Genomic DNA, 17,714 nt, shown 5'->3' with positions numbered 1-17,714 from the left:
AAAGCTACTGGTAGTTTTTTCTCTCTAAACATAATACCCTTTTTTGTGGTACCGGGGGTAACATCAGAAATGTGCAACACATTTTTCATTGCCTCAATCATGTAACGTGTGGCCCTACTGGAAGTTACATTAGTCTCATCGTCGTCGACACTGGAGTCAGTATCCGTGTCGACATCTGTGTCTGCCATCTGAGGTAGCGGGCGTTTTAGAGCCCCTGATGGCTTTTGAGACGCCTGGGCAGGCACAGGCTGAGAAGCCGGCTGTCCCACATTTGGTATGTCGTCAAACCTTTTATACACTGTCACGTAATTCCTTCCACAGCACCATCCACTCAGGTGTCGACCCCGCAGGGGGTGACATCACATTTATAGGCATCTGCTCCGCCTCCACATAAGCCTCCTCATCAAACATGTCGATACAGCCGTACCGACACACTGCATACACACAGGGAATGCTCTGACAGAGGACAGGACCCCACAAAGCCCTTTGGGGAGACAGAGAGAGAGTATGCCACCACACACCAGAGCACTATATAACACAGGGATCCCACTATAAATGAGTGTTTTCCCTTATAGCTACTCTTTATATATATATATATATATATATATATATATATATATATATACTGCGCCTAAATTTAGTGCCCCCCCTCTCTTTTTTACCCTTCTGTAGCTTGTAGACTGCAGGGGAGAGCCAGGGAGCTTCCTTCCAGCGGAGCTGTGAGGGAAAAATGGCGCCAGTGTGCTGAGGGAGATGGCCCCGCCCCTTTTCCGGCGGACTTCTCCCGCTTTTTCTGGAATTCTGGCAGGGGTATTTTTACACCTATATAGCCTCTAGGACTATATATGGTGTAGATTTGCCAGCCAAGGTGTCTTATATTGCCGTCAGGGCGCCCCCCCCCCCCCCCAGCGCCCGGCACCCATCAGTGACCGGAGTGTGAGGTGTGCATGAGGAGCAATGGCGCACAGCTGCAGTGCTGTGCGCTACCTTGTTGAAGACTGAAGTCTTCTGCCGCCGATTTTCCGGAACACTTCTTGCTTCTGGCTCTGTAAGGGGGCCGGCGGCGCGGCTCCGGGAACGAACACCAAGGTCGGGTCCTGCGGTCGATCCCTCTGGAGCTAATGGTGTCCAGTAGCCTAAGAAGCCCAAACTACCACCAGTTAGGTAGGTTCGCTTCTTCTCCCCTTAGTCCCTCGCTGCAGTGAGTCTGTTGCCAGCAGATCTCACTGTAAAATAAAAAAACTAAATATACTTTCTTTCTAGGAGCTCAGGAGAGCCCCTAGTGTGCATCCAGCTCAGCCGGGCACAGGATTCTAACTGAAGTCTGGAGGAGGGTCATAGTGGGAGGAGCCAGTGCACACCAGTAGTCTAAAGCTTTCTTTATAGTTGTGCCCAGTCTCCTGCGGAGCCGCTATTCCCCATGGTCCTTACGGAGTCCCAGCATCCACTTAGGACGTCAGAGAAATCGGTGACGAGGAACGTCTTGAAACTCCAGTTTGTACCTTTGTGACACTATTTGTAAAACCCACAGGTCTAGGCCCGAACAAATCCAGAACTGACTGAAGAGTTTTAGACGTGCCCCCACCGGTGCGGACTCCTGCAAGAGAGCCCCAGCGTCATGCGGTGGATTTGGCAGAAGCAGGGGAAGACTTCTGCTACTGCGAACTCGACAAGGTTGTTGATCCTTTACCTCTTCTCCTCCCTCTACTAGCAGGGAATGAAGAGCCTCGCCCTTTTCTGTATTTATTGGGCCGAAAGGACTGCATTTGATAGTGGTGCTTTTCTTTTGTTGCTGAGGAACATAAGGTAAAAAAGATGACTTACCCGCGGTAGCCGTAGATACCAAATCATTGAGGCCATCCCCAAACAAGACACCACCTTTATATGGGTGAGACTCCATATTTTTCTTGGAGTCTGCATCAGCATTCCATTGGTGAATCCACAATGCTCGCATAGCCGAGACCGCCATGGCATTGGCTTTTGATCCCAAAAGGCCAATATTTCTCGCAGCTTCCCTTAGGTATGCTGCAGCGTCCTTGATATAATCCAGCGTCAAGAGGATGCTATCCCTATCCAGTGTATCTATATCAGACGACAAGTTATCTGCCCACTTTTCGATAGCACTACTCACCCACGCAGATGCACTGGCAGGTCTGAGCAGCGTACCCGTGGTCGCATAAATGGATTTTTTTTTTTAAATCAAGTAGTTTTTATTGAGTTTTATGTCACAAACAAACAAAACAAAGCATCAACATTGAAATTTAACTATAACTTTAACAGTTGCCATCAATAAACCGGTTTTTCCAATCACATTTTGGTGTGCGTGTTATTTCTTATCATATATAGTTACATATATATATCCATGACGAGGAGTATCCATAGTTTTACAATGTCGCTCATGTGTTTAATACTTGTTCGCCCAGCCCTGCGCCACCCCAGCGGCCCCACATCTCCGTAAACCGAGAGGTGGAGCCCCGTATTTTATACATATGTCTCTCATGGCGAATTACCTCGTTCACCAACGCCCTCCAGTGCTCCACCCTAGGTGTATCAGCAGAGAACCAGACCCTAGCAATAACCACCTTAGCTAGCGTTGTGAGACACAGGACATATTTGTACAGCAAAACAGAGTGCGTCTCCTCCAAATCTAGCCCAAATAAACATATGCCAGGATCTAATGTAGGAAGGGACGGTGCTGTCATGACTACATCACCCCAAACTCTATGCCAGAAAAGGGAAATCTCAGGGCAGTCCCACAATAAGTGCCAAAATCCGGCATCAGCTGCCTGACACCTGGGGCAATTAGAGTCTTCCCTAAGACCAGCCCTCTGCATACCAATCGGAGTGCGATAGGACCTGTGTAGAATGTAAAAAAAAACCTGCTTATACCTTATACATGGAGTAGTGTATTTAAGTGAACTCATAATCTGAAGCCACTGCTCTTGGGACAATTGCCCCAAGTCAGTCTCCCATTTAATACGGAGATTGTTTAACAGATCGGGGTAGCTATTGTTATTTAGAGCAGCATATATGGTAGACACCTTCCCCCTCCGGCTCATTGAAGCAAGCAGCGTTTTAACAGGTGAGTCAGCAATCGATGGTGGGCCGTGAGGGAATTGGGTCTGTATAGCATGTCTAAGCCGAAAGTATCGGAACATAACTGTGTTAGGCACATCAAATTCGATCTTAAGTTGCTGAAATGACTTCAGCACTCCACCGTGGTATAGTTGACCCAGTGCCACATAAATGGATTTTAACGTAGTTTCTTGCTTACGATCTTCCGGGTCCTTAAGGGGCTGCCGTGCCCGGTGCTGGGAGAGCCACCTTTTTAGACAAACGTGACAGGGCCTTGTCCAAAATGGGGGGTGACTTCCACTTTTTCCTGTCCTCAGTGGGAAAAGGATAAGCAACCGGAATCCTTTTGGGGATTTGAAACTTTCTGTCAGGGATTTCCCAGACTTTTTCAAATAGAACGTTCAGTTCATGAGAGGGAGGAAACGTCACCTCCGGTTTCTTTTCTTTATACATACAGACCCGTTTATCAGGAACAGCAGGGTCCTCAGTGATATGTAATACATCTTTAATAGCCACAATCATGTACTGAATGCTCTTTGCCAATTTTGGATCTAATCTGGAATCACTATAGTCAATACTGGAATCAGAGTCCGTGTCGGTATCAGTGTGCATCAACTGGGCAAAAGAACGTTTTTGCGACCCCGAGGGATCCTGGACCTGCAATAACATATCCTCCACAGATTTTTTTCTACGCCTGGGTCTGAAACTCAGACTTATCTAATCTCTTACTGATAAGAGCCATATTCGCATTCAAGACATTCACCCAGTCAGGAGTCGGCGGTGCCGACAGGGTCACCCCCACAGTCGTCTGTGTCCCTAATACAGCCTCCTCCTGGGAAGAGCACTCAGCCTCAGACATGTCGACACACGTGTACCAAACACCCACAGACACACCGGGCTTATAGGGGACAGACCCACAGTAAAGTCTGCCAGAGGGACACAGAGAGGATTTGCCAGCTCACAACCCAGCGCCAAACTAACAACTCTGAAAACACTAAAAAATGCCTCAGACCTGTAGCGCTTTTAAATGTCAAAATACTGCACCAATATGTACTGCGCCCCCCGTTTTGCACCCTGAATCTTGTCAGCAGTGTAAGGAAGGACCATCGTCTCTGCAGCCTTGTGGAGAGGAAATGGCGCAGAGCAGTGAGCTGTGAGAGTGAGGAAGAAGCTCCGCCCCGGTATTGGCGCGCTTCTGTCCCGCTCAAATTAAACAAATAATTATACTGGCGGGGGTTAGGACAGTGCCCAGGCACTAATGTCCCCTCTTGCCAGTTAACTTTTGATGAGGATTTATGCTGCCCAGGGCGCCCTCCCCAACCCCCCCCCCCCCCCCCCCCCCGCGCCCTGCAGTGCCTATGTATGTGTGGGAGCATGGCGCGCAGCGTTCCGCACGCTGCGCGGTACCTCAGAATGCCGTCACTGGAGAAGTCTTCTGATCTTCTGCTACTCACCTGTCTTCTGACTTCTGGCTCTGTAAGGGGGTGCTGCGGGAGGCAGGCTGCGGAAGTGAGCATCCGGGAGCGCCCAGCGATCATCACCCTCAGGAGCTAATGGTGTCCTGTCAGCCAGAAGCAGAGCCATTGAACTCACTAGAAGTTGGTCATACTTCTCTCACCTAAGTCCCACGAAGCAGGTGGACTGTTGCCAGCAGTCCTCCTTGAAAATAAAAAACCTAACATAAATCTGTTCAGAGAAACTTAGTAGAGCTCCCCTAGAATGCATCCAGTCTGCCTGGGCACAATTCTAAAACTGGAGTCTGGAGGAGGGGCATAGAGGGAGGAGCCAGTTCACACCCTTTCAAAGTCTTAAAGTGCCCATGTCTCCTGCGGATCCCGTCTATACCCCATGGTTCTAATGTGACCCCAGAATCCTCTAGGACGTATGAGAAATGTTATGAAACATACATCCAGGTGATTTACAGAGACCATAACAAAAAATGTTAATACAGCAAATTACATGAAAATGTTGGATTGAGCAGCAAACTGCCGTTCTGCCACCAATGCTGCCACCTTGCTCCGCAAACCTAAGTTCCCCAATGCAATTCCTGGTGCATTTGTGCAATTTGATGAGCACATCTGTTCTAAAGCTACATATAAGCTGCAGAGCGGCCTATTTGCGCTTATTAGATGACCTCCATTGCCATTTGACAATGTAGTATTCATGATAGTTTATATACAAATCCGATAGTTGGGGGTCTGTGCATGTGCGCAAGAGATCGCTCGTAGTCCCCCCTTGGCCGCAGCTTGATATGTGGCAGCATTTGGGAAACGGGGGGGAGTGGTAACCGGGTCTGTTTTACATAACCCCCAGTTTTGTAAGCGTGCCGAGCCCCCGGACTCAGCGTCGTCAAACACACTCTTCCTGGATCCGGCTGACTGGTTCTGATGGCCAGTCTGTGTAAGCTCAAGGCCTTACGCAGACTGGCTGAGAGCTGCGACCATCGCTACTATGGCCTGATGCAGCACTTGGATTGCAATAGCATTTTATTTGTACGGTATTGCACAGCCACATCCCCGCAGCTGCACACGTGCACCTGTAATTATCCAAATCTAATTATGACAACTTGCTTGTATACATTAAGCTAGTCTAACCTAATCATTTTTTCCATTTACAGTACAATTAATCCATGCAGTACTTCATTTACAGACAAGTCTCTGCCAGGGCAGATAACGCAAACAATGGGGTTATTTTGTTCACAACAGCTGAAAAACAACAATACATTTTAAACACTTAAATGATGAGCTTGCAATTAATGTCAAGGAAAAGGAGTAACTATGACCCCAGGGACCTGGGCCTTATTAGTTAATATTTATTGATGAAGAGTGTTTAAGGTTGAAAATGTGTATTCTAACCAAATTCAGTAGCCAGCACATGATGGGAACAAGCGGTGGCTCCTACCTCAGTGGAGGAGGGGGGCTACCACTGGCCGTGCTGCCTGGTCCCTGCTGCCGGCCGGGTACCGACACCTGTACAATTTAGCTGACAGGCGCCGGGACTGGAGTATGCTCAGTAGCGCCGATGGCACTGGGCATGCGCAAAAGCCCGGCTTTTATGGACTGCATCGGCTGAGGTGGCACATTTTACTGGAGGCGGTAAGGGGGGGTTTGCAGTCCTGCAGCACATAGGTAAAATCCACCACTGAATGGGAGACTATGTAGGAGTTAATATATGCATATGCAGGATTTATATAGAATTTTCTTTTGATTGAAGCTATGTGAGAGCAAATACCCCACACGGCAGAAATGTGCTATATGCAGTCAGTGATCAATACCCCATCACCTGTCTGTGTCTGCATCAGCAGCATATCCCCATCACCTGTCTGTGTCTGCATCAGCAGCATATCCCCATTATCCTGTCTGTGTCTGCATCAGCAGCATATCCCCATCAACTGTCTGTGTCTGCATCAGCAGCATATCCCCATTATCCTGTCTGTGTCTGCATTAGCAGCATATCCCCATTATCCTGTCTGTGTCTGCATTAGCAGCATATCCCCATTATCCTGTCTGTGTCTGCATCAGCAGCATATCCCCATTATCCTGTCTGTGTCTGCATCAGCAGCATATCTCAATTATCCTGTGTCTGCATCAGCAGCATATCCCCATTATCCTGTCTGTGTCTGCATTAGCAGCATATCCCCATTATCCTGTCTGTGTCTGCATCAGCAGCATATCCCCATTATCCTGTCTGCGTCTGCATTAGCAGCATATTCCAATTATCCTGTCTGCGTCTGCATCAGCAGCATATCCCCATTATCCTGTCTCTGTCTGCATTAGCAGCATATCCCCATTATCCTGTCATATTCCCATTATCCTGTCTGTGTCTGCATTAGCAGCATATCCCCATTATCCTGTGTGTGCCTGCATCAGCAGTATATCCTCATTATCCTGTCTGTGTCTGCATCAGCAGTATATCTCAATTATCCTGTGTCTGCATCAGCAGCATATCCCCATTATCCTGTCTGCGTCTGCATTAGCAGCATATCCCCATTAACCTGTCTGTGTCTGCATCAGCAGCATATCCCCATTATCCTGTCTGTGTCTGCATCAGCAGCATATCCCCATTATCCTGTCTGCGTCTGCATTAGCAGCATATTTCCCATTATCCTGTCTGCGTCTGCATCAGCAGCATATCCCCATTATCCTGTCTGTGTCTGCATGAGCAGCATATCCCCATTATCCTGTCTGTGTCTGCATTAGCAGCATATCCCCATTATCCTGTCTGTGTCTGCATTAGCAGCATATCCCCATTATCCTGTCTGTGACTGCATCAGCAGCATATACCCATTATCCTGTCTGCGTCTGCATCAGCAGCATATTTCCATTATCCTGTCTGCGTCTGCATCAGCAGCATATCCCCATTATCCTGTCTGTGTCTGCATCAGCAGTATATCCTCATTATCCTGTCTGTGTCTGCATCAGCAGCATATCCCCATTATCCTGTCTGTGCCTGCATCAGCAGCATATCCCCATTATCCTGTCTGTGTCTGCATCAGCAGCATATCTCAATTATCCTGTGTCTGCATCAGCAGCATATCCCCATTATCCTGTCTGTGTCTGCATCAGCAGCATATCCCCATTATCCTGTCTGTGTCTGCATCAGCAGCATATCCCCATTATCCTGTCTGCGTCTGCATCAGCAGCATATATTCCCATTATCCTGTCTGCGTCTGCATCAGCAGCATATCCCCATTATCCTGTCTGTGTCTGCATTAGCAGCATATCCCCATTATCCTGTCTGCGTCTGCATCAGCAGCATATTCCCATTATCCTGTCTGTGTCTGCATCAGCAGCATATCCCCATTATCCTCTCTGCGTCTGCATCAGCAGCATATATTCCCATTATCCTGTCTGCGTCTGCATCAGCAGCATATCCCCATTATCCTGTCTGTGTCTGCATTAGCAGCATATCCCCATTATCCTGTCTGTGTCTGCATTAGCAGCATATCCCCATTATCCTGTCTGTGTCTGCATCAGCAGCATATACCCATTATCCTGTCTGCGTCTGCATCAGCAGCATATTCCCATTATCCTGTCTGCGTCTGCATCAGCAGCATATCCCCATTATCCTGTCTGTGTCTGCATTAGCAGCATATCCCCATTATCCTGCCTGTGTCTGCATTAGCAGCATATCCCCATTATCCTGTGTCTGCATCAGCAGCATATCCCCATTATCCTGTCTGTACCTGCATCAGCAGCATATCCCCATTATCCTGTCTGTGTCTGCATCAGCAGCATATCCCCATTGTCCTGTCTGTGTCTGCATCAGCAGCATATCCCCATTATCCTGTGTGTATCTGAATCAGCAGCATATCTCCATTATCCTGTCTGTGTCTGCATCAGCAGCATATCCCCATTATCCTGTCTGTGTCTGCATCAGCAGCATATCCCCATTATCCTGTCTGCGTCTGCATCAGCAGCATATTCCCATTATCCTGTCTGCGTCTGCATCAGCAGCATAACCCCATTATCCTGTCTGTGTCTGCATTAGCAGCATATCCCCATTATCCTGTCTGTGTCTGCATTAGCAGCATATCCCCATTATCCTGTTTGTGTCTGCATTAGCAGCATATCCCCATTATCCTGTCTGTGTCTGCATCAGCAGCATATACCCATTATCCTGTCTGCGTTTATCCCCATTATCCTGTGTCTGCATTAGCAGCATATCCCCATTATCCTGTGTGTGTCTGCATCAGCAGCATATCCCCTTTATCCTGTGTGTGTCTGCATCAGCAGCATATCCCCATTATCCTGTGTGTCTGCATCAGCAGCATATCCCCATTATCCTGTCTGTGTCTGCATTAGCAGCATATCCCCATTATCCTGTGTGTGTCTGCATCAGCAGCATATCCCCATTATCCTGTGTGTGTCTGCATCAGCAGCATATCCCCATTATCCTGTCTGCGTCTGCATTAGCAGCATATCCCCATTATCCTGTCTGCGTCTGCATCAGCAGCATATCCCTATTATCCTGTCTGCATCTGCATTAGCAGCATATCCCCATTATCCTGTCTGCGTCTGCATTAGCAGCATATTCCCATTATCCTGTCTGCATCTGCATTAGCAGCATATCCCCATTATCCTGCCTGCGTCTGCATCAGCAGCATATTCCCATTATCCTGTCAGTCTCTGCATTAGCAGCATATCCCCATTACCTGTCTGTGTCTGCATCAGCAGCATATCCCCATTATCCTGTGTCTGCGTTAGCAGCATATCCCCATTGTCCTGTCTGTGTCTGCATCAGCAGCATATCCCCAGTATCCTGTCTGTGCCTGAATCAGCAGCATATCCCCATTATCCTGTCTGCGTCTGCATCAGCAGCATATCCCCATTATCCTGTCTGTGTCTGCATGAGCAGCATATCCCCATTATCCTGTCTGTGTCTGCATTAGCAGCATATCCCCATTATCCTGTCTGTGTCTGCATTAGCAGCATATCCCCATTATCCTGTCTGTGACTGCATCAGCAGCATATACCCATTATCCTGTCTGCGTCTGCATCAGCAGCATATTTCCATTATCCTGTCTGCGTCTGCATCAGCAGCATATCCCCATTATCCTGTCTGTGTCTGCATCAGCAGTATATCCTCATTATCCTGTCTGTGTCTGCATCAGCAGCATATCCCCATTATCCTGTCTGTGCCTGCATCAGCAGCATATCCCCATTATCCTGTCTGTGTCTGCATCAGCAGCATATCTCAATTATCCTGTGTCTGCATCAGCAGCATATCCCCATTATCCTGTCTGTGTCTGCATCAGCAGCATATCCCCATTATCCTGTCTGTGTCTGCATCAGCAGCATATCCCCATTATCCTGTCTGCGTCTGCATCAGCAGCATATATTCCCATTATCCTGTCTGCGTCTGCATCAGCAGCATATCCCCATTATCCTGTCTGTGTCTGCATTAGCAGCATATCCCCATTATCCTGTCTGCGTCTGCATCAGCAGCATATTCCCATTATCCTGTCTGTGTCTGCATCAGCAGCATATCCCCATTATCCTCTCTGCGTCTGCATCAGCAGCATATATTCCCATTATCCTGTCTGCGTCTGCATCAGCAGCATTTCCCCATTATCCTGTCTGTGTCTGCATTAGCAGCATATCCCCATTATCCTGTCTGTGTCTGCATTAGCAGCATATCCCCATTATCCTGTCTGTGTCTGCATCAGCAGCATATACCCATTATCCTGTCTGCGTCTGCATCAGCAGCATATTCCCATTATCCTGTCTGCGTCTGCATCAGCAGCATATCCCCATTATCCTGTCTGTGTCTGCATTAGCAGCATATCCCCATTATCCTGCCTGTGTCTGCATTAGCAGCATATCCCCATTATCCTGTGTCTGCATCAGCAGCATATCCCCATTATCCTGTCTGTACCTGCATCAGCAGCATATCCCCATTATCCTGTCTGTGTCTGCATCAGCAGCATATCCCCATTATCCTGTCTGTGTCTGCATCAGCAGCATATCCCCATTATCCTGTCTGCGTCTGCATCAGCAGCATATTCCCATTATCCTGTCTGCGTCTGCATCAGCAGCATAACCCCATTATCCTGTCTGTGTCTGCATTAGCAGCATATCCCCATTATCCTGTCTGTGTCTGCATTAGCAGCATATCCCCATTATCCTGTCTGTGTCTGCATTAGCAGCATATCCCCATTATCCTGTCTGTGTCTGCATCAGCAGCATATACCCATTATCCTGTCTGCGTTTATCCCCATTATCCTGTGTCTGCATTAGCAGCATATCCCCATTATCCTGTGTGTGTCTGCATCAGTGGCATATCCCCTTTATCCTGTGTGTGTCTGCATCAGCAGCATATCCCCATTATCCTGTGTGTCTGCATCAGCAGCATATCCCCATTATCCTGTCTGTGTCTGCATTAGCAGCATATCCCCATTATCCTGTGTGTGTCTGCATCAGCAGCATATCCCCATTATCCTGTGTGTGTCTGCATCAGCAGCATATCCCCATTATCCTGTCTGCGTCTGCATTAGCAGCATATCCCCATTATCCTGTCTGCGTCTGCATCAGCAGCATATCCCTATTATCCTGTCTGCATCTGCATTAGCAGCATATCCCCATTATCCTGTCTGCGTCTGCATTAGCAGCATATTCCCATTATCCTGTCTGCATCTGCATTAGCAGCATATCCCCATTATCCTGCCTGCGTCTGCATCAGCAGCATATTCCCATTATCCTGTCAGTCTCTGCATTAGCAGCATATCCCCATTACCTGTCTGTGTCTGCATCAGCAGCATATCCCCATTATCCTGTGTCTGCGTTAGCAGCATATCCCCATTGTCCTGTCTGTGTCTGCATCAGCAGCATATCCCCAGTATCCTGTCTGTGCCTGAATCAGCAGCATATCCCCATTATCCTGTCTGTGTCTGCATCAGCAGCATATCCCCATTGTCCTGTCATTGTCTGCATCAGCAGCATATCCCCATTATCCTGTGTCTGCATTAGCAGCATATCCCCATTATCCTGTCTGTGTCTGCATCAGCAGCATATCCCCATTATCCTGTTTGTGTCTGCATTAGCAGCATATCCCCATTATCCTGTGTCTGCATTAGCAGCATATCCCCAGTATCCTGTCTGTGCCTGAATCAGCAGCATATCCTCATTATCCTGTCTGTGTCTGCATCAGCAGCATATCCCCATTATCCTGTGTCTGCATTAGCAGCATATCCCCATTATCCTGTGTCTGCATTAGCAGCATATCCCCATTATCCTGTCTGTGTCTGCATCAGCAGCATATCCCCATTATCCTGTTTGTGTCTGCATTAGCAGCATATCTCCATTATCCTGTCTGTGTCTGCATTAGCAGCATATTCCCATTATCCTGTGTCTGCATTAGCAGCATATCCCCATTATCCTGTGTCTGCATCAGCAGCATATCCTCATTATCCTGTCTGTGTCTGCATCAGCAGCATATCCCCATTATCCTGTGTCTGCATTAGCAGCATATCCCCATTATCCTGTCTGTGTCTGCATCAGCAGCATATCCCCATTATCCTGTTTGTGTCTGCATTAGCAGCATATCCCCATTATCCTGTCTGTGTCTGCATTAGCAGCATATCCCCATTATCCTGTCTGCATTAGCAGCATAACCCCATTATCCTGTGTCTGCATCAGCAGCATATCCCCATTATCCTGTCTGTGTCTGCATTTAGCAGCATATCCCCATTATCCTGTTTGTGTCTGCATCAGCAGCATACCCCATTATCCTGTCTGTGTCTGCATTTAGCAGCATATCCCCATTATCCTGTGTGTATCTGAATCAGCAGCATATCCCCATTATCCTGTCTGTGTCTGCATCAGCAGCATATCCCCATTATCCTGTCTGTGTCTGCATCAGCAGCATATCCCCATTATCCTGTCTGCGTCTGCATCAGCAGCATATTCCCATTATCCTGTCTGCGTCTGCATCAGCAGCATAACCCCATTATCCTGTCTGTGTCTGCATTAGCAGCATATCCCCATTATCCTGTCTGTGTCTGCATTAGCAGCATATCCCCATTATCCTGTCTGTGTCTGCATTAGCAGCATATCCCCATTATCCTGTCTGTGTCTGCATCAGCAGCATATACCCATTATCCTGTCTGCGTTTATCCCCATTATCCTGTGTCTGCATTAGCAGCATATCCCCATTATCCTGTGTGTGTCTGCATCAGCAGCATATCCCCTTTATCCTGTGTGTGTCTGCATCAGCAGCATATCCCCATTATCCTGTGTGTCTGCATCAGCAGCATATCCCCATTATCCTGTCTGTGTCTGCATTAGCAGCATATCCCCATTATCCTGTGTGTGTCTGCATCAGCAGCATATCCCCATTATCCTGTGTGTGTCTGCATCAGCAGCATATCCCCATTATCCTGTCTGCGTCTGCATTAGCAGCATATCCCCATTATCCTGTCTGCGTCTGCATCAGCAGCATATCCCTATTATCCTGTCTGCATCTGCATTAGCAGCATATCCCCATTATCCTGTGTCTGCATTAGCAGCATATCCCCATTATCCTGTCTGTGTCTGCATCAGCAGCATATCCCCATTATCCTGTTTGTGTCTGCATTAGCAGCATATCTCCATTATCCTGTCTGTGTCTGCATTAGCAGCATATTCCCATTATCCTGTGTCTGCATTAGCAGCATATCCCCATTATCCTGTGTCTGCATCAGCAGCATATCCTCATTATCCTGTCTGTGTCTGCATCAGCAGCATATCCCCATTATCCTGTGTCTGCATTAGCAGCATATCCCCATTATCCTGTCTGTGTCTGCATCAGCAGCATATCCCCATTATCCTGTTTGTGTCTGCATTAGCAGCATATCCCCATTATCCTGTCTGTGTCTGCATTAGCAGCATATCCCCATTATCCTGTCTGCATTAGCAGCATAACCCCATTATCCTGTGTCTGCATCAGCAGCATATCCCCATTATCCTGTCTGTGTCTGCATTTAGCAGCATATCCCCATTATCCTGTTTGTGTCTGCATCAGCAGCATACCCCATTATCCTGTCTGTGTCTGCATTTAGCAGCATATCCCCATTATCCTGTGTGTATCTGAATCAGCAGCATATCCCCATTATCCTGTCTGTGTCTGCATCAGCAGCATATCCCCATTATCCTGTCTGTGTCTGCATCAGCAGCATATCCCCATTATCCTGTCTGCGTCTGCATCAGCAGCATATTCCCATTATCCTGTCTGCGTCTGCATCAGCAGCATAACCCCATTATCCTGTCTGTGTCTGCATTAGCAGCATATCCCCATTATCCTGTCTGTGTCTGCATTAGCAGCATATCCCCATTATCCTGTCTGTGTCTGCATTAGCAGCATATCCCCATTATCCTGTCTGTGTCTGCATCAGCAGCATATACCCATTATCCTGTCTGCGTTTATCCCCATTATCCTGTGTCTGCATTAGCAGCATATCCCCATTATCCTGTGTGTGTCTGCATCAGCAGCATATCCCCTTTATCCTGTGTGTGTCTGCATCAGCAGCATATCCCCATTATCCTGTGTGTCTGCATCAGCAGCATATCCCCATTATCCTGTCTGTGTCTGCATTAGCAGCATATCCCCATTATCCTGTGTGTGTCTGCATCAGCAGCATATCCCCATTATCCTGTGTGTGTCTGCATCAGCAGCATATCCCCATTATCCTGTCTGCGTCTGCATTAGCAGCATATCCCCATTATCCTGTCTGCGTCTGCATCAGCAGCATATCCCTATTATCCTGTCTGCATCTGCATTAGCAGCATATCCCCATTATCCTGTCTGCGTCTGCATTAGCAGCATATTCCCATTATCCTGTCTGCATCTGCATTAGCAGCATATCCCCATTATCCTGCCTGCGTCTGCATCAGCAGCATATTCCCATTATCCTGTCAGTCTCTGCATTAGCAGCATATCCCCATTACCTGTCTGTGTCTGCATCAGCAGCATATCCCCATTATCCTGTGTCTGCGTTAGCAGCATATCCCCATTGTCCTGTCTGTGTCTGCATCAGCAGCATATCCCCAGTATCCTGTCTGTGCCTGAATCAGCAGCATATCCCCATTATCCTGTCTGTGTCTGCATCAGCAGCATATCCCCATTGTCCTGTCATTGTCTGCATCAGCAGCATATCCCCATTATCCTGTGTCTGCATTAGCAGCATATCCCCATTATCCTGTCTGTGTCTGCATCAGCAGCATATCCCCATTATCCTGTTTGTGTCTGCATTAGCAGCATATCCCCATTATCCTGTGTCTGCATTAGCAGCATATCCCCAGTATCCTGTCTGTGCCTGAATCAGCAGCATATCCTCATTATCCTGTCTGTGTCTGCATCAGCAGCATATCCCCATTATCCTGTGTCTGCATTAGCAGCATATCCCCATTATCCTGTGTCTGCATTAGCAGCATATCCCCATTATCCTGTCTGTGTCTGCATCAGCAGCATATCCCCATTATCCTGTTTGTGTCTGCATTAGCAGCATATCTCCATTATCCTGTCTGTGTCTGCATTAGCAGCATATTCCCATTATCCTGTGTCTGCATTAGCAGCATAACCCCATTATCCTGTGTCTGCATCAGCAGCATATCCTCATTATCCTGTCTGTGTCTGCATCAGCAGCATATCCCCATTATCCTGTGTCTGCATTAGCAGCATATCCCCATTATCCTGTGTCTGCATTAGCAGCATATCCCCATTATCCTGTCTGTGTCTGCATCAGCAGCATATCCCCATTATCCTGTTTGTGTCTGCATTAGCAGCATATCCCCATTATCCTGTCTGTGTCTGCATTAGCAGCATATCCCCATTATCCTGTCTGCATTAGCAGCATAACCCCATTATCCTGTGTCTGCATCAGCAGCATATCCCCATTATCCTGTCTGTGTCTGCATTTAGCAGCATATCCCCATTATCCTGTTTGTGTCTGCATCAGCAGCATACCCCATTATCCTGTCTGTGTCTGCATTTAGCAGCATATCCCCATTATCCTGTGTGTATCTGAATCAGCAGCATATCCCCATTATCCTGTCTGTGTCTGCATCAGCAGCATATCCCCATTATCCTGTCTGTGTCTGCATCAGCAGCATATCCCCATTATCCTGTCTGCGTCTGCATCAGCAGCATATTCCCATTATCCTGTCTGCGTCTGCATCAGCAGCATAACCCCATTATCCTGTCTGTGTCTGCATTAGCAGCATATCCCCATTATCCTGTCTGTGTCTGCATTAGCAGCATATCCCCATTATCCTGTCTGTGTCTGCATTAGCAGCATATCCCCATTATCCTGTCTGTGTCTGCATCAGCAGCATATACCCATTATCCTGTCTGCGTTTATCCCCATTATCCTGTGTCTGCATTAGCAGCATATCCCCATTATCCTGTGTGTGTCTGCATCAGCAGCATATCCCCTTTATCCTGTGTGTGTCTGCATCAGCAGCATATCCCCATTATCCTGTGTGTCTGCATCAGCAGCATATCCCCATTATCCTGTCTGTGTCTGCATTAGCAGCATATCCCCATTATCCTGTGTGTGTCTGCATCAGCAGCATATCCCCATTATCCTGTGTGTGTCTGCATCAGCAGCATATCCCCATTATCCTGTCTGCGTCTGCATTAGCAGCATATCCCCATTATCCTGTCTGCGTCTGCATCAGCAGCATATCCCTATTATCCTGTCTGCATCTGCATTAGCAGCATATCCCCATTATCCTGTCTGCGTCTGCATTAGCAGCATATTCCCATTATCCTGTCTGCATCTGCATTAGCAGCATATCCCCATTATCCTGCCTGCGTCTGCATCAGCAGCATATTCCCATTATCCTGTCAGTCTCTGCATTAGCAGCATATCCCCATTACCTGTCTGTGTCTGCATCAGCAGCATATCCCCATTATCCTGTGTCTGCGTTAGCAGCATATCCCCATTGTCCTGTCTGTGTCTGCATCAGCAGCATATCCCCAGTATCCTGTCTGTGCCTGAATCAGCAGCATATCCCCATTATCCTGTCTGTGTCTGCATCAGCAGCATATCCCCATTGTCCTGTCATTGTCTGCATCAGCAGCATATCCCCATTATCCTGTGTCTGCATTAGCAGCATATCCCCATTATCCTGTCTGTGTCTGCATCAGCAGCATATCCCCATTATCCTGTTTGTGTCTGCATTAGCAGCATATCCCCATTATCCTGTGTCTGCATTAGCAGCATATCCCCAGTATCCTGTCTGTGCCTGAATCAGCAGCATATCCTCATTATCCTGTCTGTGTCTGCATCAGCAGCATATCCCCATTATCCTGTGTCTGCATTAGCAGCATATCCCCATTATCCTGTGTCTGCATTAGCAGCATATCCCCATTATCCTGTCTGTGTCTGCATCAGCAGCATATCCCCATTATCCTGTTTGTGTCTGCATTAGCAGCATATCTCCATTATCCTGTCTGTGTCTGCATTAGCAGCATATTCCCATTATCCTGTGTCTGCATTAGCAGCATAACCCCATTATCCTGTGTCTGCATCAGCAGCATATCCTCATTATCCTGTCTGTGTCTGCATCAGCAGCATATCCCCATTATCCTGTGTCTGCATTAGCAGCATATCCCCATTATCCTGTGTCTGCATTAGCAGCATATCCCCATTATCCTGTCTGTGTCTGCATCAGCAGCATATCCCCATTATCCTGTTTGTGTCTGCATTAGCAGCATATCCCCATTATCCTGTCTGTGTCTGCATTAGCAGCATATCCCCATTATCCTGTCTGCATTAGCAGCATAACCCCATTATCCTGTGTCTGCATCAGCAGCATATCCCCATTATCCTGTCTGTGTCTGCATTTAGCAGCATATCCCCATTATCCTGTTTGTGTCTGCATCAGCAGCATACCCCATTATCCTGTCTGTGTCTGCATTTAGCAGCATATCCCCATTATCCTGTTTGTGTCTGCATCAGCAGCATATCCCCATTATCCTGTTTGTGTCTGCATCAGCAGCATATCCCCAGTATCCTGTCTGTGCCTGCATCAGCAGCAAATCCCCATTATCCTGTCTGTGTCTGCATCAGCAGCAAATCCCCATTATCCTGCCTGTGTCTGCATCAGCAGCAAATCCCCATTATCCTGCCTGTGTCTGCATCAGCAGCATATCCCCTT

General features: G+C 47.7%; 1 protein-coding gene across 2 annotated transcripts in view; it reads right to left on the bottom strand.

Annotated features, from left to right (window-relative positions):
- STEAP2 (STEAP2 metalloreductase) overlaps positions 1-17,714 on the bottom strand; it is a 159,900-nt gene that overhangs the window by 116,696 nt on the left and 25,490 nt on the right. The gene's annotated exons all lie outside the window — the stretch shown is intronic.

The sequence above is a fragment of the Pseudophryne corroboree genome, chromosome 5, assembly GCF_028390025.1.
Source record: "Pseudophryne corroboree isolate aPseCor3 chromosome 5, aPseCor3.hap2, whole genome shotgun sequence".
In the NCBI taxonomy this organism is placed as follows: domain Eukaryota; kingdom Metazoa; phylum Chordata; class Amphibia; order Anura; family Myobatrachidae; genus Pseudophryne; species Pseudophryne corroboree.
Note: the sequence above shows the minus strand (reverse complement) of the source record. Positions and strands in the feature narration are given on the sequence as shown.